Raw genomic sequence first — 21900 nt, 5'->3', positions numbered from 1 at the left:
GAGAGGGAATCTTCCTCCCCTTCCGCGCTGCCCGTCTGCATCGCCGCTGTCGCAAATCCCTCCGAGCCCAAGCCGCTTCGCCTCGTTGTGCCCCCAATCGCCACGATGGGGCCGCCACAATCCCCGGCCGGCGGTTCCATCCGCTGGCGGCCCCATCGGCGCCACCTCGCCCACCCCCTCCCGTAGCCGCTCACGTGGTTGTGTTCCTCGCCGCCACGCCTACTCCTTTCGCTGCCAGTGTGAAGCGGAAGCGGCGGGGCAACCCCGTCATCCATGGAGCTGTGCCCGTCGCGGTCGCTGCCTCGTAGACGTCCGCCTCCTCCATCCCCTCCGGTGGACGACCAAAGACCCAAGGAAGGGGCCGAAGAAGAAGGTTGTGGCGGCCCAAGGGCAGGCTCCACCTCCACCCCCTCCGGTGAGCAATATGTCACGCAATCCTGCCGACTCCACCAGCACCAACGTGCTCGATGAAACACCGGAGATGTAAAAAAAAAGATCTTTGCTCCAGTGAACTTTGATTGAAATTTGCTTTGGTTTCTTAGTGTTTCAGCCGTCAGATTTTGCAGCTAGCCCGTTGATACATCATATACCGAGTTGTTGGAGAACGAGGTGGACTTGAGTGCTCCACCTAATGATTAAGAACCAGGTACCAATCCGGAGGTTCAAGCCGAGGTTGAGGAGGCGGATGACAATAATGATGAAGTGGAAGAGCTTGAGGTGGAGGAGTTTGATAGCCAAGCCATGTTTGAAAAAAGAACCGGCAATTACATGAAGTTGGAGGACGTTTGCTTGATCGATAATCCTACACCTACGTAGCTTTACGAAACGTTCTACGTAACCTTCCCAATAACTCTCTCCCCCCCTGATTTTTAGGTGGGCAGGGGCCCCTTCCTCCCCCTTCTCCAATCACAATTGTCCATGTGGCAGGTTACGTAAAACACGTAAAATTCTTTACGTGGATGTAGCATTACTCTTGCTTGATTCAAGCATGGGAGAGTTGTCACTCACCAGAACGAGCAACATGGCAGGCTCTTGTACGACCCCACGGGCGCCTCGGGAAGCCCATCCAGGGGTACTTTTAGCGTAATCGCTATATGTCGCATGCACTTATTCTTATTACGGGGGGTTGCGACAAGTGAACCCGAGATATCTCGCATGACCGCTCCTACGATTCACCTCGCGCCTGCCCCCACCTCCACCATCGCCGCCACCGTAGATCTCGCCGCCGCTCCCGCCGCTTTCGCCCCCCGCGCAAGCCGCATCCTAGCGACGGGCGCATCCCCCTCCCCTCTCTCCAAGATCTCGCGGGCTCCCATGGAGCCTCCTTCTAGATCTACGGGAGAGTGGATGGAAGACAAGCAGAGGTACAAAATGCCTCTCCCGCATGTCTACCAAGCATTCCCACGGATGCTGCGGCCGCTCAGCTCCATCTCATCGGCCGTTCAGAGGGAGATGTGGGGGAGGCGGTGGAGGGAGAGGGCGATGCAGATCCATGACGATGTTGGGGAACACGATAATTTCAAAAATTATCCTACGATCACAGAAGATCTATCTCTAGGTGATGCATAGCAACGAGAGGGGAGAGTGTTGTCTACGTACCCTCGTCGACCGAAAGCGGAAGCGTTATGACAACGCGGTTGATGTAGTCGTACGTCTTCACGATCTGACCGATTCTAGCACCGAAGGTATGTCACCTCCGAGATCTGCACACGTTCAGCTCGGTGACGTCCCACGAACTCTAGATCCAGCTGAGGTCGAGGGGTAGTTTCGTCAGCACGACGGCGTGGTGACGATGATGATGAAGTTACCGGCGCAGGGCTTCGCCTAAGCACTACAGCGATATGACCAAGGTGGAAATCTGTGGAGGGGGCATCGCACACGGCTAAAACAATTGTCAACTTGTTTGTTCTAGGGTGCCCCCTGCCCCCATATATAAAGGAGCAAGGGGGAGGTCGGCCGTCCCTCTAAGGGCGCGCCCCAATAGGGGAATCCTACTAGGACTTCAAGTCCTAGTAGGTTTCCACCTAAAGGGAGAAAGGGGGAACGAAGGAAAGGGAGGGGAAGGCAAGGGGGGCGCTTCTCCCCCTTCCTTGTCCTATTCGGACTCAAGGGGAGGGGGCGTGCAGCATGCCCTTGCCGGTCCCTCTCTCTTTCCACTAGGGCCCATCGAGGCACATTAGTTCCCCGGGGGTTCCGGTAACCCTCCGGCACTCCGGTTTTATCCGAAACTTCTCCGGAACACTTCCGGTGTCCAAATATAGTCATCCAATATATTAATCTTTATGTCTTGGCCATTTTGAGACTCCTCATCATGTCCGTGATCACATCTGGGACTCCGAACTATCTTCAATACATCATATCACATAAATTCATAATACCAATCGTCATCGAATGTTAAGCATGCGGGCCCTATGGGTTCGAGAACTATGTAGACATGACTGAGACACGTCTCCGGTCAATAACCAATAGCGCAACCTAGATGCTCATATTGGTTGCTACATATTCTACGAAGATCTTTATCAGTCAAACTACATAACAACATACGTTGTACCCTTTGTCATCGGTATGTTCCTTGCCCGAGATTCGATCGTCGGTATCTCAATACCTAGTTCAATCTCGTTAGCGGCAAGTCTCTTTACTCATTCCGTAATACTTCATCCCGCAACTAACTCATTAGTCACAATGCTTGCAAGTCTTATAGTGATGAGTATTATCGAGAGGGCCCAGAGATACCTCTCCGAAACACGGAGTGACAAATCCTAATCTCGATCTATGCCAACCCAACAAACACCTCCGGAGACAACTTTAGAGCACCTTTATAATCACCCATTTACGTTGTGACGTTTGGTAGCACACAAAGTGTTCCTCCGGTATTCGGGAGTTGCATAATCTCATAGTCTGAGGAACTTGTATAAGTCATGAAGAAAACAGTAGCAATGAAACTGACACGATCATAATGCAAAGCTAACAGATGGGTCATGTCCATCACATCATTCTCCTAATGATGTGATCCCATTTATCAAATGACAACACATGTCGATGGTTAGGAAACATAACCATCTTTGATTAACGAGCTAGTCAAGTAGAGGCATACTAGGGACTATATGTTTTGTCTATGTATTCACAGATGTAATAAGTTTCCAGTTAATACAATTCTAGCATGAATAATAAACATTTATCATGAATTAAGGAAAGAAATAATAACTTTATTATTGCCTCTAGGGCATATTTCCTTCAGTCTCCACACTTGCACTAGAGTCAATAATCTAGATTACATAGTAATGATTCTAACACCCATGGAACTTTGCTGCTGATCATGTTTTGCTCGTGGAAGAGGCCTAGTCAATGGGTCTGCAAAATTCAGATCCGTGTGTATCTTGCAAATATCAATGTCCCCCTCCGACACTTGATGACGGATGGAATTGAAGCGTCTCTTGATGTGCTTGGTTCTCTTGAGAAATCTGGATTCCTTTGCCAAGGCAATTGCACCAGTATTGTCACAAAAGATTTTAATTGGACCCGATGCACTAGGTATGACACCTAGATCGGATATGAAATCCTTCATCCAAACTCTTTCATTTGCTGCTTCCGAAGTAGCAATGTACTCCACTTCAGATGTAGATCCCGCCACGACTCTCTGCTTGGAACTGCACCAACTGACAACTCCTCCATTCAATAAAAATACGTATCCGGTTTGTGACTTAGAGTCATCCGGATCAGTGCCAAAGCTTGCATCGACGTAACCACTTACGACGAGCTCTTTTTCACCTCCATAAACGAGAAACATATCCTTAGTCCTTTTTCAGGTATTTCAGGATGTTATTGCCCATTGTCCAGTGCTCCACTCCGGGATTACTTTGGTACCTCCCTGCTATGCTTATAGCAAGACATACATCAGGTCTGGTACACATCATTGCATACGTGATAGAACCTATGGCTGAAGCATAGGGAATGACTTTCATTTTCTCTCTATCTTCTGTAGTGGTCGGGCATTGAGTCTGACTCAACTTCACACCTTGTAACACAGGCAAGAACCCTTTCTTTGACTGATCCATTTTGAACTTCTTCAAAACTTTATCAAGGTATGTGCTTTGTGAAAGTCCAATTAAGCGTCTTGATCTATCTCTGTAGATCTTGATGCCCAATATGTAAGCAGCTTCTCCGAGATCTTTCATAGAAAACTCTTATTCAGGTATCCCTTTATGCTATCCAGAAATTCTATATCTTTTCCAATCAACAATATGTCATCTACATATAAGATTAGAAATGCTACAGAGCTCCCACTCACTTTCTTGTAAATATAGGCTTCTCCAAAAGTCTCTATAAAACCATATGCTTTGATCACACTATCAAAGAGTTTATTCCAACTCCGAGAGGCTTGCACCAGTCCATAAATGGATCGCTGGAGCTTGCGCACTTTGTTAGCACCCTTTGGATTGACAAAACCTTCCGGTTGCATCATATACAACTCTTCTTCCAGAAATCCATTCAGGAATGCAGTTTTGACATCCATTTGCCAAATTTCATAATCATAAAATGTAGCAATTGCTAACATGATTCGGACAGACTTAAGCATCGCTACGGGTGAGAAAGTCTCATCATAGTCAACTCTTTGAACTTGTCAAAAACCTTTCGCAACAAGTCGAGCTTTGTAAACAGTAATATTACTGTCTGCGTCGATCTTCTTCTTAAAGATCCATTTATTTTCTATGGCTTTCCAATCATTGGACAAGTCCACCAAAGTCCACACTTTGTTCTCATACATGGATCCCATCTCAGATTTAATGGCCTCTAGCCATTTCGCGGAATCTGGGCTCATCATCGCTTCATCATAGTTCGTAGGTTCATCATGGTCTAGTAACATGACTTCCAGAACAGGATTACCGTACCACTCTGGTGCGGATCTTACTTTGGAAGACCTACGAGGTTCGGTAATAACTTGATCTGAAGCTTCATGATCATCATCATTAGCTTCCTCTGTAATTGGTCTAGAAATCACGGGAACTTATATCTGTGATGAACTATTTTCCAATAAGGGAGAAGGTACAACTACCTCATCAAGTTCTACTTTCCTCCCACTCACTTCTCTCGAGAGAAACTCCTTCTCTAGAAAGGATCCATTCTTAGCAACAAATATTTTGCCTTCGGATCTGTGATAGAAGGTGTACCCAACAGTTTCCTTTGGGTATCCTATGAAGAGCACTTCTTCGATTTGGGTTCGAGCTTATCAAGTTGAAGATTTTTCACATAAGCATCGCAGCCCCAAACTTTATGAAATGACAACTTTGGTTTCTTGCCAAACCATAGTTCATAAGGCGTCATCTCAACGGATTTTGATGGTGCCCTATTTAAAGTGAATGCAGCCATCTCTAAAGCATAACCCCAGAACGATAGCGGTAAATCAGTAAGGGACATCATATATCGCAACATATCTAATAAAGTATGGTTACGACGTTCGGACACACCATTTCGCTGTGGTGTTCCAGGTGGCGTTAATCGTGAAACTATTCATGTTGTTTCAAATGAAGACCAAACCCGTAACTCAAATATTCTCCTCCATGATCAGATCATAGAAACTTTTCAAATGTTTCAGACTTATGCTTCATTAAGTAGATATAACCATATCTTCTCAAATCATCTGTGAAGGTAAGAAAATAACGATACCCACCACGAGCCTCAATACTCATTGGACCGCATACATCAGTATGTATTATTTCCAACAAGTCAGTAGCTCGTTCCATTATTCCGCAGAACGGAGTTTTAGTCATCTTGCCCATAAGGCATGATTCACAAGCACCAAGTGATTCATAATCAAGTGATTCCAAAAGTCCATCAGCATGGAGATTCTTCATGCGCTTTACACTGATATGACCCAAACGGCAGTGCCACAAAAAGTTGCACTATCATTATTAAACTTCAGTCTTTTGGCTTCAACAATATGAATATGTGTATCACTACTATTGAGATTCAACAAAAATAGACCACTCAGCAGGGGTGCATGACCATAAAAGATATTACTCATATAAATAGAATAACCATTATCATATGATTTAAATGAATAACCGTCTTGCATTAAACAAGATCCGGATATAATGTTCATGCTCAAGGCTGGCACCAAATAACAATTATTCAGGTCTAAAACTAATCCCGATGGTAGATGTAGAGGTAGCGTGCCGACCGCGATCACATCGACTTTGGAACCATTTCCCACGCGTATCGTCACCTCATCCTTAGCCAATCTTCACTTAATCCGTAGCCCCTGTTTCGAGTTGCAAATATGAGCAACAGAACCAGTATCAAACACCCAGGCGCTACTGCGAGCATTAGTTAAGTACACATCAATAACATGTATATCAGATATACCTTTCACTTTGCCATCCTTCTTATCCGCCAAATACTTGGGGTAGTTCCGCTTCCAGTGACCAGTCCCTTTGTAGTAGAAGCACTTAGTTTCAGGCTTAGGTCCAGACTTGGGTTTCTTCTCTTGAGCAGCAACCTTTTTGCTGTTCTTCTTGAAGTTCCCTTTTTTCCCTTTGCCCTTGTTCTTGAAACCAGTGGTCTTATTGACCATCAACACTTGATGCTCCTTTTTGATTTCTACCTTCGCGGCCTTTAGCATCGCGAAGAGCTCAGGAATAGTCTTGTTCATCCCTTGCATATTATAGTTCATCACGAAGCCTTTATAGCTTGGTGGCAGTGATTGAAGAACTTTGTCAATGACACAATCAACTGGAATCAAAGTATGACATGCTGGTAAGCAGTATGACTATTATCGCCCACAACTCTTTGTGTTCTACTCGTGCATATAACATCTACGCATAGACCTGGCTCGGATGCCACTATTGGGGAACGTGGTAATTTAAAAATTATCCTACGATCACGCAAGATCTATCTCTAGGTGATTCAGAGCAATAGGAGGGGAGAGTGTTGTCTACATACCCTCGTAGACCGAAAGCGGAAGCGTTATGACAATGCGGTTGATGTAGTCGTATGTCTTCACGATCCTAGCACCGAAGGTACGACACCTCCGTGATCTGCACACGTTCAGCTAGGTGACGTCCCACGAACTCTAGATCCAGCTGAGGTCGAGGGAGAGTTTCGTCAGCACGACGGCATGGTGATAGTGATGATGAAGTTACCGGCGTAGGGCTTCGCCTAAGCACTACGGTGATATGACCGAGATGCAAATCTGTGGAGGGGGGCACCGCACACAGCTAAAACAATTGTCAACTTGTTTGTTCTAGGGTGCCCCCTGCCCCCGTATATAAAGGAGCAAGGGAGGAGGCTGGTCGGACCTCCAAAGGCGCGCCCCCAATAGGGGAATCCTACTAGGACTCCAAGTCCTAGTAAGTTTCCACCTAAAGGGAGACAGAGGGAAGGAATGAGAGGGAGAGGGGGAAGGCAAGGCGGGGTGCCACACTCCTTCCTTGTCCTATTCAGACTCAAGGGGATGGGGCGCATGGCCTGCCCTGGCCGGCCCCTCTCTCTTTCCACTAGGGCCCATCGAGGCCCATTAGTTCCCCGGGGGGTTCTTGTAACCCTCCGGCACTCCGGTTTTATCTGAAACTTCTCCGGAACACTTCCAGTGTCCAAATATAGTCATCCAATATATCAATCTATATGTCTCGACCATTTCGAGACTCCTCGTCATGTTCGTGATCACATCTGGGACTCCGAACAATCTTCGGTACATCATATCACATAAACTCATAATACCAATCGTCATTGAACGTTAAGCGTGCGGACCCTACGGGTTCAAGAACTATGTAGACATGACCAAGACACGTCTCCGGTCAATAACCAATAGCGGAACCTGGATGCTCATATTGGTTCCTACATATTCTATGAAGATCTTTATGGTCAATCCGCATAACAACATACGTTGTTCCCTTTGTCATCGGTATATATGTTACTTGCCCGAGATTCGATCGTCGGTATCTCAATACCTAGTTCAATCTCGTTACCGGCAAGTCTCTTTACTCGTTCCGTAATACTTCATCCCGCAACTAAATCATTAGTCACAATGCTTGCAAGGCTTATGGTGATGAGTATTACCGAGAGGGCCCAGAGATACCTCTCCGAAACACAGAGTGACAAATCCTAATCTCGATCTATGCCAACCCAACAAACACCTTCGGAGACACCTGTAGAGCACCTTTATAATCACCCATTTATGTTGTGACATTTGGTAGAACACAAAGTGTTCCTACGGTATTCGGGAGTTGCATAATCTCATAGTCTGAGGAACTTGTATAAGTCATGAAGAAAGGAGTAGCAATGAAACTAACATGATCATAATGCTAAGCTAACGGATGGGTCATGTCCATCACATCATTCTCCTAATGATGTGATCCCGTTTACCAAATTACAACACATGTCTATGGTTAGAAAACATAACCATCTTTGATTAACGAGCTAGTCAAGTAGAGGCATACTAGGGACTATATGTTTTGTCTATGTATTCACACATGTACTAAGTTTCCGGTTAATACAATTCTAGCAGGAATAATAAACATTTATCATGAATTAAGGAAATAAATAATAACTTTATTATTGCCTCTAGGGCATATTTCCTTCAGGCGACACCCTTTCCTGGTCCCTATGCTCCCGTGAGTGGAGAGAAGCGGAGGAGGAAGCAGACCTGGATTCAGATCCTCACTCCACAGGTATGCTCAGATGTGCAAGGCTCATGTCGATCGGGAATTGCTGAATCTAGCTTTGTGAATCTACTTCGAGGGTGATTTCTTGGAGAAACGCAAAATGCCACACCCTTCGGAGCCGCCGATTGCGTTTTTCCATTGGGCGAAATGAGAAGCGAAATCGGGCGATCCCCGCCGTGCCGCGAGATGGGAATGGTTGACTGGCCTCATGCCCACCAGTGTGCCGCTGAAACTGGAGCAGGTGGATCCTCTACCTTATCTGTCACCCAAACCTGCAGAAGATTGATTCTTGTTCAGCAATCCGCGTCCGCCGAGATCTCGGGTGGTTACTTCTGCTTCCTGAGGGATAACATTTGGTTGCTCGATGAGGAGATGCCCCAATTCAACGAGGAAATCTGCTTATCCTCATGTTTCTGGCTGTGCACCTCGGACATTCTTCAGTTCTGTTGAGCCTGGCGGGATGCAAACCCAAGTTCCTCCTCTAGGTATTTCGATGCCGTTTGATCCAGGTGATTGCCCTAGGAGCTCTAGCTACAGGTTCCCTTGTCCTGTGTCTGAATTCACGACGAGAAGCATACCTGATCCGGCTAAGGTTGTTGATTCTACCTCCAACCCTGCTCTGTTGGTGCTGCAGCAGGAGGGATTCAAATTTCTTCAGAGAGCACGAAGGGCTGAGAAAAAGTTGGGAAAAGGTGCTGACAGAGCAGCCACTGAAGCAATCTCGCGGCCATGCTGCCATGGTGACTCGGCGGAGGATTTCTATAGCCAGCTCTGGGCCCCTACAAGTACCTCACCCTCTGGAAACCCTAAGAACTTCTCCACCCTCCCTCCTCCCTCCACCACCGCCACCCAAGAGCTTCCAACCATGGAGGAAAGTGGGCGAGGGCGTGGCCGCGGCAAACACAAAGGAGGAAGAGGAGAGAGCAGCAACAGTTGGAGGCAAGAGCCTCCCACGCAACCTCAGTTGGGCGGCCCACCGCCGTACTTCGGCTATGGGTTTCAAGGTGGCCTCCCTCCGTGGGGTTTTCCTGGCCAAGTCCCACCCCAATTTCATCAGCAGTAGTGGGGGGGGGGGGGTTGCATAGTGGTACGGGCCGCCTCCTCCCCAGATGGGCCAACAATCTGGTCAGGTTCCTACTGCCATCTAGGAACAATCTGTCGGGGGATCTGATTCTCAAGCTAGTGGTAGATCTCAGAACAAGAACTAGCGAAAAAGAAGCAGGACTCCCAGAAGTTTGTGCCTACCCATGTGTCAGGTCTTATGGCTTACTCTGATGTGATTTGCTACAATTGTGGGGAGCCTGGCCATCATCTGGATAAATGCACCAAGCCCAAAGCTACTTTATCTATAAAATGATCACCCACAAGGTGGATAATTCCCCTGTCAGAAGGAAGCCTCGCAGCTGTGCTAGATATGTGGGAAGTGCTGCTCCTGGTTTAGGCTTCTATCACCTTGACCCCCCTGAAGAGAATGCTCAATATCATGGCTCACTAAAAAATATAGGTATTGTTCTTGTTGAGGCTGCTGAAGTGTCCAAGCAGGAACTTGCTAATGAGTTTGCTGACAAACACAAAACAAACTGGCCTTGGCCAATCAATGATCTGGATGAATGGACATTTTTGGTCAAGTTCCCTCCTGAGATAGATGTAGTACAAGTTGCTAGATATCCTTGTTTTGGTCTAAAAAAAGAAAATATTGTTGTCAACGTTGAAGTCTGGAAAGGCAGGTTTGAGGCTGGAGATGATCTCTAGGAAACTTGGATCAAAACTAGGAAAATGAACCCAAAGTGGTGTGATTGGTCTATGCTTGGCCAAATCACTTCTACATTGGGCGTGATGCTCGATGTGGATTGGCAACATAATTTCAGGTCCTTCTATGAAACTATCAGGGTCAAAATCTCCTGCAAAGATCCCTCCAAAATCCCTGCAGAGAGGCTATTTGGTGTGGATGGTAAAATTTACAGGCTCCTGATTGAAGTAGAGCCACCCTTGACTGTCATTGATACATGCACATCCACTAACCCTTCCTCTGGGACATATGTGTCTGCCGCTGAGCCTGGAAACAACACCTCTGAAGATGCTGAGTCCAACAGGAGCTCTGTGGCCGATTCTGACAGAGGTCCTACTTCTGGATCAGGGGATCATAATATCAGAGGGCAGTCCTTGGGATACAATCATTTGCTTGGAGATGTTACCCCTACATCGGTCTTGAAAAACCAACTGCCTGAATCTCCTTATACTCCTCAAGTCAGCCACCTTGAAAAGATTCTGAACTCTATACATGGAGATGCTGATGGTTTTAATCTGCTCAGAGAAATGGAGCTGCTAGAAGATGATGACATGATGGAATTTGAAGGATTTGTGGATCTACAAGAGGATCAAGTCTCACTCTCTCAAGATGTTGATCTGCCAAACAATGTGGACTCTCAATATGACTCTGACTTCCCTGCTCTACTCAAAGACTTGCATCCTACTAAATGGGGTCCTGTCCAGGCCACTAGAGTGATGTGGAGCATCCTACGGGCATCACCATGTCAAGTGTCTGTTTGGCAAGTGACATGTGCGACCTCTACTTCTCATACATAAAGGTGAATCTTCTCCTTTACACGTGTTCACTTGACCCTTCAAGGATGGTATACTACTTTGTTGGAAATATGCCCTAGAGGCAATAATAAAATGGTTATTATTATATTTCCTTGTTCATGATAATTGTCTATTGTTCATGCTATAATTGTATTAACTGGAAACTGTAATACATGTGTGAATACATAGACCACAACATGTCCCTAGTGAGCCTCTAGTTGACTAGCTCATTGATCAATAGATGGTTATGGTTTCCTGACCATGGACATTGGATGTCATTGATAACGAGATCACATCATTAGGAGAATGATGTGATGGACAAGACCCAATCCTAAGCATAGCACAAGATCGTGTAGTTCGTTCGCTAAAAGCTTTTCTAATGTCAAGTATCATTTCTTTAGACCATGAGATTGTGCAACTCCCGGATACCGTAGGAATGCTTTGGGTGTGCCAAATGTCACAACGTAACTGGGTGGCTATAAAGGTGCACTACGGGTATCTCCAAAAGTGTCTGTTGGGTTGGCACGAATCGAGACTGGGATTTGTCACTCCGTGTGACGGAGAGGTATCTCTGGGCCCACTCGGTAATGCATCATCATAATGAGCTCAATGTGACTAAGTAGGTAGTCATGGGATCATGCATTACGGAACGAGTAAAGTGACTTGCCGGTAATGAGATTGAACGAGGTATTGGGATACCGATGATCGAATCTCGGGCAAGTAACGTACCGATTGATAAAGGGAATTGTATACGGGATTGCTTGAATCCTTGACATCGTGGTTCATCTGATGAGATCATCGTGGAACATGTGGGAGCCAACATGGGTATCCAGATCTCGCTGTTGGTTATTGGCCAGAGAGCTATCTCGGTCATGTCTGCATGATTCCCGAACCCGTAGGGTCTACACACTTAAGGTTTGGTGACGCTAGAGTTGTTATGGGAATTAGTGTGCAGTTACCGAATGTTGTTCGGAGTCCCGGATGAGATCCCGGACGTCACGAGGAGTTCCGGAATGGTCCGGAGGTAAAGATTTATATATGGGAAGTCCTATTTTTGCCACCGAAAAATGTTCGGGATTTTTCGGTATTGTACCGGGAAGGTTCTAGAAGGTTCTGGAGTGGGGCCCACCTGCATGGGGGGACCCACATGAACGTGGGTAGTGGGGGAAATGCCCCACACCCCTGGTCAAGGCGCACCAAGATCCCCCCTTAGAAGGAATAAGATCATATCCCGAAGGGATAAGATCAAGATCCCTAAAAAGGGGGGATAACAATCGGTGGGGAAGGAAATGATGGGATTTCTTTCCTCCCACCTTTGCCAACGCCCCAATGGACTTGGAGGGCAAGAAACCAGCCCCCTCCACCCCTATATATAGTGGGGAGGCGCATGGGAGCTTCACCCTCCCCCCTGGCGTAGCCCTCTCCCTCCCCAACACCTCCTCCTCCTCCGTAGTGCTTGGCGAAGCTCTGCCGGAGAACTGCAAGCTCGACCACCACACCGTCGTGCTGCCGGAGCTCTCCCTCAACTTCTCCTCTCCCCTTGCTGGATCAAGAAGGAGGAGACGTCCCCAGGCTGTACGTGTGTTGAACGCGGAGGCACCATTGTTCGGTGCTTAGATCGGATTCGGCCGCGATCTGAATCACTTAGTGAACGACTCCACCGACTGCGTTCTTGCAATGCTTCCGCATCGCGATCTTCAAGGGTATGAAGATGCACTCCCCTCTCTGTCGTTGCTAGTTACTCCATAGATTGATCTTGGTGATGCATAGAAAATTTTGAATTTCTGCTACGTTCCCCAACAGTGGCATCATGAGCTAGGTCTATTGTGTAGATTCTATGCACGAGTAGAACACAAGTAGTTGTGGGCGTTGGTTTGTTCAATTTGCTTACCGTTACTAGTCCTATCTTGATTCAGCGGCATCGTGGGATGAAGCGGCCCGGACCGACCGTACACGTACGCTTACGTGAGGCAAGTTCCACCGACTGACATGCACTTGTTGCATAAAGGTGGCTAGCGGGTGCCAGTCTCTCCCACTTTAGTCGGATCGGATTCGATGAAAAGGGTCCTTATGAAGGGTAAATAGCAATTGGCATATCACCGTTGTGGCTTTTGCATAGGTAAGAAACGTTCTTGCTAGAAACCCATAGCAGCCACATAAAACATGCAACAACAATTAGAGGACGTCTAACTTGTTTTTGCAGGGTATGCTATGTGATCTGATATGGCCAAAAGAATGTGATGAATGATATATGTGATGTATGAGATTGATCATGTTCTTGTAATAGGAATCACGACTTGCATGTCGATGAGTATGACAACTGGCAGGAGCCATAGGAGTTGTCTTAATTTATTGTATGACCTGCGTGTCATTGAAAACACCTTGTAATTACTTTACTTTATTGCTAAATCGTTAGCCATAGTAGTAGAAGTAATAGTTGGCGAGACAACTTCATGAAGACACGATGATGGAGATCATGATGATGGAGATCATGGTGTCATGCTGGTGACGAAGGTGATCATGTCGTGCCTCAAGATGGAGATCAAAGGCGCAAGATGATATTGGCCATATCATGTCACTCTATGATTTGCATGTGATGTTTGTCATGTTTACATCTTATTGCTTAGAACGACGGTAACATAAATAAGATGATCCCTCATTAAAATTTCAAGAAAGTGTTCCCCCTAACTGTGCACCGTTGCGGAAGTTCGTTGTTTCGAAGCACCTCGTGATGATCGGGTGTGATAGATTCTAATGTTCACATACAACGGGTGTAAGCCAGATTTACACACGCAAAACACTTAGGTTGACTTGACGAGCCTAGCATGTACAGACATGGCCTCGGAACACAAGAGACCGAAAGGTCGAACATGAGTCGTATAGTAGATATGATCAACATGGAGATGTTCACCGATGATGACTAGTCCGTCTCACGTGATGATCGGACATGGCCTAGTTGACTCGGATCATGTATCACTTAGATGACTAGAGGGATGTCTATCTGAGTGGGAGTTCATTAGATGAACTTAATTATCATGAACATAGTCAAAAGGACTTTGCAAATTATGCTGTAGCTTGCGCTTTAGTTCTACTGTTTAAGATATGTTCCTAGAGAAAATTTTAGTTGAAAGTTGATAGTAGCAATTATGCGGACTGGGTCCGTATACTGAGGATTGTCCTCATTGCTGCATAGAAGGCTTATGTCCTTAATGCACCGCTCGGTGTGCTGAACCTCGAGCGTCGTTTGTGGATGTTGCGAACATCTGACATACACGTTTTGATGACTACGTGATAATTCAGTGCGTAATGTTAAATGGTTTAGAATTGAGGCAACGAAGACATTTTTTGAAACGTCGCAGAACATATGAGATGCTCCAAGAGCTGAATTTAGGATTTCAGGCTCGTGCCCACGTCAAGAGGTATGTGACCTCCGACAAGTTTCTTAACCTGCAAACTAAGGGAGAAAAGCTCAATCATTGAGCATGTGCTCAGATTGTCTGAGTACTACAATCACTTGAATCGAGTGGGAGTTAATCTTCCAGATGAGATAGTGATGGTTCTCCATAGTCACTGCCACCAAGCTATTAGAGCTTCGTGATGAACTATAACATATCAGGGATAGACATGATGATCCTTGAGCAATTCGTGATGTTTGACACCGCGAAAGTAGAAATCGAGTAGGAGCATCAATTGTTGATGGTTAGTAAAACCACTAGTTTCAAGAAGGGCAAGGGAAGGGATACTTCATGAGACAACAAATCAGTTGCTTCTCTAGTGAAGAAACCCAGGGTTGAATCCAAACCTGAGACTAAGTGCTTCTGTAATGAGGGAACGATCACTGAAGCAGAAGTACCCTAGGTACTTGGTAGATGAGAAGGCTGGCAAGGTTGACAGAAGTATATTGGATATACATTGTATTAAATGTGTACTTTACTAGTACTCCTAGTAGCACCAGGGTATTAAGATACCGGTTCGGTTGCTAAGTGTTAGTAACTCGAAATAAAAGAGCTACGGAATAAACGGAGACTAGCTAAAGGTGAGATGACGATGTGTGTTGGAAGTGTTTCCAAGGTTGATGTGATCAAGCATCGCCTGCTCCCTCTACCATCGAGATTGGTGTTAAACCTAAATAATTGTTATTTGGTGTTTGCGTTGAGCATAAACATGATTGGATTATGTTTATCGCAATACGGTTATTCATTTAAGGAGAATAATGGTTACTCTGTTTATTTGAATAATACCTTCAACGGTCTTGCACCTAAAATGAATGGTTTATTGAATCTTGATCGTAGTGATACACATGTTCCTGCCAAAAGATATAAGATAGTAATGATAGTACCACATACTTGTGGCACTGCCACTTAAGTCATATTGGTATAAAACGCATGAAGAAGCTCCATATTGATGGATCTTTGGACTCACTCGTTTTCGAAAAGATTGAGACATGCGAATCACGTCTATTGGTATATACGCGTGAAGAAACTCCATGCAGATGGATCGTTTGGACTCACTTGTTTTTGAATCACTTGAGACATGCAAATCATACCACATGGGCAAGATGACTGAAAGGCCTCGTTTTCAGTGAGATGGAACAAGAGAGCAACTTGTTGGAAGTAATACATTTGATGTGTGCAATCCAATGAGTGCTGAGGCACGCAGTGAATATCGTTATGCTCTTACTTCACAGATGATTTGAGTAGATTCTTAGTATATTTACTTGATGAAACACAAATTTGAATTATTGAAAGGTTCAAATAATTTCAGAGTGAAGTTGAAGATCATCGTGACAAGAGGATAAAATGTCTATGATATGATCATAGAGATAAATATCCGAGTTACGAGTTTGGCACACAATTAAGACATTGTGGAAATTGTTTCACAACTAATACCGCCTGGAACACCATAGTGTGATGGTGTGTCCGAACATCGTAACTGCACCCTATTGGATATGGTGCATACCATGATGTCTCTTATAGAATTAACACTATCGTTTATGGGTTAGGCATTAGACACAACCGCATTCACTTTAATACGGCACCACACAATTCCATTTAGATGACACCGTATGAACTATGGTTTAGAGAAACCTAAGATGTCATTTCTTATAAAGTTTGGGGCTACGACGCTTATGTGAAAAAGTTTCAGGCTGATAAGCTCGAACCCAAAGCGGATAAATGCATCTTCATAGGACACCAAAAAATAGTTGGGTATACCTCCTGTCTCAGATCCGGAAGCAAAAGGAATTGTTTCTAGAATCAGGTCCTTTCTCGAGGAAAAGTTTCTCTCGAAAGAATTGAGTGGTAGGATGGTGGAGACTTGATGAGGTTATTGAACCGTCACTTCAACTAGTGTGTAGCAGGGCACAGGAAGTTGTTCTTGTGGCGCCTACACCAGTTGAAGTGGAAGCTGATGATAGTGATCATGAAACTTCGGATCAAGTCACTACCAAACCTCGTAGGTCGACAAGGACGCGTACTGCTTCAGAGTGGTGCAGTAATCCTGTCTTGAAGGTCATGTTGCTAGACAACAATGAACCTATGAGCTATGGAGAAGCGATGGTGGTCCCGAATTCCGACGAATGGCTCGAGGCCATAAAATCCGAGAGAGGATCCATGTATGAAACCAAAGTATAGACTTTGGAAGAACTACTTGATGGTTGTAAGGTTGTTGGATACAGATGGATTTTAAAAGGAATACAAACAATGATGGTAAGTATCACCATTAAGAAAGCTCGACTTGTCATTAAGATGTTTTCCGACAAGTTCAAGGAGTTGACTATGATGAGACTTTCTCACTCGTAGCGATGCTAATAGTCTGTTGAAATTATATTAGCAGTTCCTGCATTATTTATGAAATCTTGCAGATAGGATGTCAAAACATTGTTTCCTCAATGATTTTCTTGAGGAAAGGTTGTATGTGATACAACCAGAAGGTTTTGTCAATCCTAAAAGATGCTAACAAGTATGCAAAGCTCCAGTAATCCTTCTAAGGACTGGAGTAAGCATCTCAGAGTTGGAATATATGCTTTGATGAGATGATCAAAGATTTTGGGTTTATACGAAGTTTATTGGAAACTTGTATTTCCAAAGAAGTGAGTGGGAGCACTATAGCATTTCTGATGAGTATATGTTGTTGACATATTATTGATCGGAAATGATGTAGAATTTCTGGAAAGCATATAGGGTTATTTGAAAAGTGTTTTTCAATGGAAAACCTAGATTAAGATACTTGAACATTGAGCATCAAGATCTATAAGGATAGATCAAAAATCGCTTGATAGTACTTTCAAATGAATACGCACCGTGACAAGATTTTGAAGGAGTTCAAAATAGATCGGCAAAGAAGGAGTTCTTGGCTGTGTTATAAGGTGTGAGTATTGAGTAAGACTCAAGACATGACCACGGCTGAAGAGAGAGAAAGGACCAAGGTCGTCCCCTATGCTTTAGACGTAGGCTCTATAGTATGCTATGCTGTGTACTGCACCTGAAGTGTGCCTTGCCATGAGTCAGTCAAGGGGTACAAGAGTGATCCAGAAATGGATCACAGGACATCGGTCAAAGTTATCCTTAGTGACTAGTGGACTAAGGAATTTTTCTCGATTATGGAGGTGGTAAAATAGTTCGTCGTAAAGGGTTACGTCGATGCAAACTTTGACACTAATCTGGATGACTCTGAATAGTAAATCGGATTCATATAGTAGAACAGTTATTTGGAATAGTTCCAAATACTGCGTGGTAGCTGCATCTACAAGATGACGTAGAGATTTGTAAAGCACACATGGATCTGAAAGGTTCAGACCCATTGACTAATAACCTATCTCACAAGCGAGATATGATCAAACCCCATGGGTGTTGGATTCATTACGATCACATAGTGATGTGAACTAGATTATTGACTCTAGTGCAAGTGGGAGACTGTTGGAAATATGCCCTAGACGCAATAATAAAATGGTTATTATTATATTTCCTTGTTCATGATAATTGTCTATTGTTCATGATATAATTGTATTAACTGGAAACCGTAATACATGTGTGAATACATAGACCACAACATGTCCCTAGTGAGCCTCTAGTTGACTAGCTCGTTGATCAATAGATGGTTATGGTTTCCTGACCATGGACATTGGATGTCATTGATAACGGGATCACATCATTAGGAGAATGATGTGATGGACAAGACCCATTCCTAAGCATAGCACAAGATCGTGTAGTTCGTTTGCTAAAAGCTTTTCTAATGTCAAGTATCATTTCCTTAGACCATAAGATTGTGCAACTCCCGGATACCGTAGGAATGCTTTTGGCGTGCCAGACGTCACAACGTAACTATGTGGCTATAAAGGTGCACTACGTGTATCTCCGAAAGTGTCTGTTGGGTTGGCACGAATCGAGACTGGGATTTGTCACTCCGTGTGACGGAGAGGTATCTCTGGGCCCAGTCGGTAATGCATTATCATAATGAGCTCAATGTGACTAAGTAGTTAGTCATGGGATCATGCATTACAGAACGAGTAAAGTGACTTGCCGGTAACGAGATTGAACGAGGTATTGGGATACCGACGATCGAACCTCGTGCAAGTAACGTACCGATTGACAAAGGGAATTGTATACGGGATTGCTTGAATCCTTGACATCATGGTTCATCCGATGAGATCATCGTGGAACATGTGGGAGCCAACATGGGTATCCAGATCTCGTTGTTGGTTATTGGCCAGAGAGCTGTCTTGGTCATGTCTGCATGATTCCTGAACCTGTAGGGTCTACAAACTTAAGGTTCAGTGACGCTAGAGTTGTTATGGGAATTAGTGTGCAGTTACCGAATGTTGTTCGGAGTTCCGGATGAGATCCCGGACGTCACGAGGAGTTCCGGAATGGTCCGGAGGTAAAGATTTATATAATGGAAGTCCTATTTTGGCCACCGGAAAATGTTCGGGATTTTTTGGTATTGTACCGGGAAGGTTCTAGAAGGTTCCGGAGTGGGGCCCACCTACATGGGGGGACCCACATGAACGTGGGTAGTGGGGGAAAGGCCCCACACTCCTGGTCAAGGCGCACCAAGATCCCCCCTTAGAAGGAATAAGATCATATCCCGAAGGGATAAGATCAAGATCCCTAAAAAGGGGGGATAACAATCGGTGGGGAAGGAAATGATGGGATTTCTTTTCTCCCACCTTTGCCAACGCCCCAATGGACTTGGAGGGCAAGAAACCAGCCCCCTCCACCCCTATATATAGTGGGGAGGTGCATGGGAGCTTCACCCTCCCCCTGGCGCAGCCCTCTCCCTCCCCAACACCTCCTCCGTAGTAGTAGTGCTTGGCGAAGCTCTGCCGGAGAACTGCAAGCTCCACCACCACGCCGTCGTGCTGCCAGAGCTCTCCCTCAACTTCTCCTCTCCCCTTGCTGGATCAAGAAGGAGGAGACGTCCCCGGGCTGTACGTGTATTGAACGCGGAGGCACCGTTGTTCGGTGCTTAGATCGGATTCGGCCGCGATCTGAATCGCTTAGTGAACAACTCCACCGACCGTGTTCTTGCAACGCTTCCGCATCGCGTTCTTCAAGGGTATGAAGATGCACTCCCCTCTCTGTCGTTGCTAGTTACTCCATAGATTGATCTTGGTGATGCGTAGAAAATTTTGAATTTCTTCTACGTTCCCCAACATACTTGACACTCCACTCGTGTGCATACATAGGTATTGTCGGAACACTACGGACAACGAGGAGGAGTGCGAGCGCAAGTGTACAACTACACCATCCGCGAGGGAAGCATGGTAGCGAAGACGGAAGAATACAGACCTGCAACGTCTACAGCGGTCGGACATCCGACACGCTATAGCGCCTGGACGTTCGACACACCTTCCACCCAGCCAGACGAAGAGGCTACATCGTTCGGACGACCGACGACCACCGGATGTCTGACAAGTACCAGTGGCCGGATGACCGACGCCGACCGGACGATCGGTGCCACCTATCCAGAGAGGAAACGTTGGAAGTCCGACGCCCTCCGGACGTCCGGACCCCCGCGAGCGACCGGATGTCCGACCCCTATTGGACGTACGACACTGCCTATGCGCAGCCGAGCCTTTGGCCTTGTATCCATCTCCCACTTACCCCTTCGTGGCTTAGTCTGTAAATAGACCTCCCCCTCATCCTTTCTAGGGTTAGCAAGTATGATAGCTCATTCTTAGGTGTGCTTTGCTCCTACCTCTACTCTTGAGAGAGAGAGACCACCACTCCCATGGAGTTCAAAACCTCCATGTGAGAAGATCCTGCGGGATATCATCAAGACCCCTCACGGGAAGATCCGCCTATGATACCATCAAGACCTCGTCTTGGAGATGAACTCTACCATTTATCTTTCCTTTTGTTTTTCATGTACCTTGTGATCTTGTGTGTTTGATTGTCTAGTGGATGTGTGATTGAACTTGTTCTTTAGTGTTTCTCCTTGTGATTTCTCCCCGTTCTTCCCCGTGTTCATCATGTTCTTCGAGGGAACCCACTCCAATTGTGAAAGATCGGCCTACACCGGATTAGCCCCGTATCATATGGTATCATGAGCCACATTGATCTCAAATTTGGAGTCCCTCCCACCATTTTCTAGCCTTCTTTTGCTTGATTTCGTCCTAAATTTCGAAAATCCCCACCAAAAATAGCCCCAATTTTTTTGTGATTTGTTGGTTTGACGATGTTTTTTTGATTTTGATCCATGTATTTGCTTGGTTTCGAGTGGATCTAGCATCTCCCCAAGTTTTTTCATCTTTCATCCATGAAATCTCATCAATTTTGAACCCGAAATCTCCATTTTCGGCCCAAAATCGCGTCCCAAAACTTGTATCTCGAGTTGACCCCGACCCACTGGACGACCGACGTTTTTCCGGTTGTCCGGAGCCCCTGAAACCATCGGACGACCGACACTTACCGGACGTCCGACACCCCCGATCCAGTACCAAAACATCGGATTTCCGGCCATTTCCAGACGTCCGTCCTGCGCTCCAGCCATCGTCGTCCGACCATTATCGAACGTCCGAAACCTATAGATATCAACTTCGGCTGATTTTTGTTTTGACCATAACTAATTCATCCGAACTCCGATTTTGACGTTCTTTGGCTCGTTTTGAAGCTATTGACATCCCTCATCCCACAAAAATACTTCCAACATCATTTGACTCCATCAAATTTTTGGAATTTTGGCATCTTTGCCTAGGGCTTTCACCAGTGGCAGAGACAGGACCCAGCCCCCGGGGGGGGGGGGGGCCTGGGCCTGGGGCGTGAGGAAAAAAATCCTTCCTTGACTATAGCATATTATGCACTGTTGGACATTGTAGTAACCCTATAGCATGCATGGGGCCTGGGGCTAGGTCCAATCGTAGCTCCACCCCTGGCTTCCACCACATCATCCGCATTGCCAACACCAACTTCCGCAACCTAACACATTTGGTTCACCATAGCATTAGTGGTTGCTTGAGTAGTGATTCGAGTCTCCTAAGGTGTTTCGGCTACTTAGGGACGGTTGCTTCTTCATCAACCACCACCACCACTTCCGCATACCTTGCCCACCATACATTTCGCCAGCCCAACATAACCCAATTTTGTTTGAGCTTGTTTGAGTTGTGGCTTGTGTCTCCTAAGGTGTTTCGGCTACTTAGGGATGTCAACTTCAACTC

The sequence above is a fragment of the Triticum dicoccoides genome, chromosome 3B (genome assembly GCF_002162155.2).
Source record: "Triticum dicoccoides isolate Atlit2015 ecotype Zavitan chromosome 3B, WEW_v2.0, whole genome shotgun sequence".
Classification (NCBI taxonomy): domain Eukaryota; kingdom Viridiplantae; phylum Streptophyta; class Magnoliopsida; order Poales; family Poaceae; genus Triticum; species Triticum dicoccoides.
The sequence above is the reverse complement of the archived record's forward strand: the minus strand, read 5'-3'. Positions refer to the sequence as shown.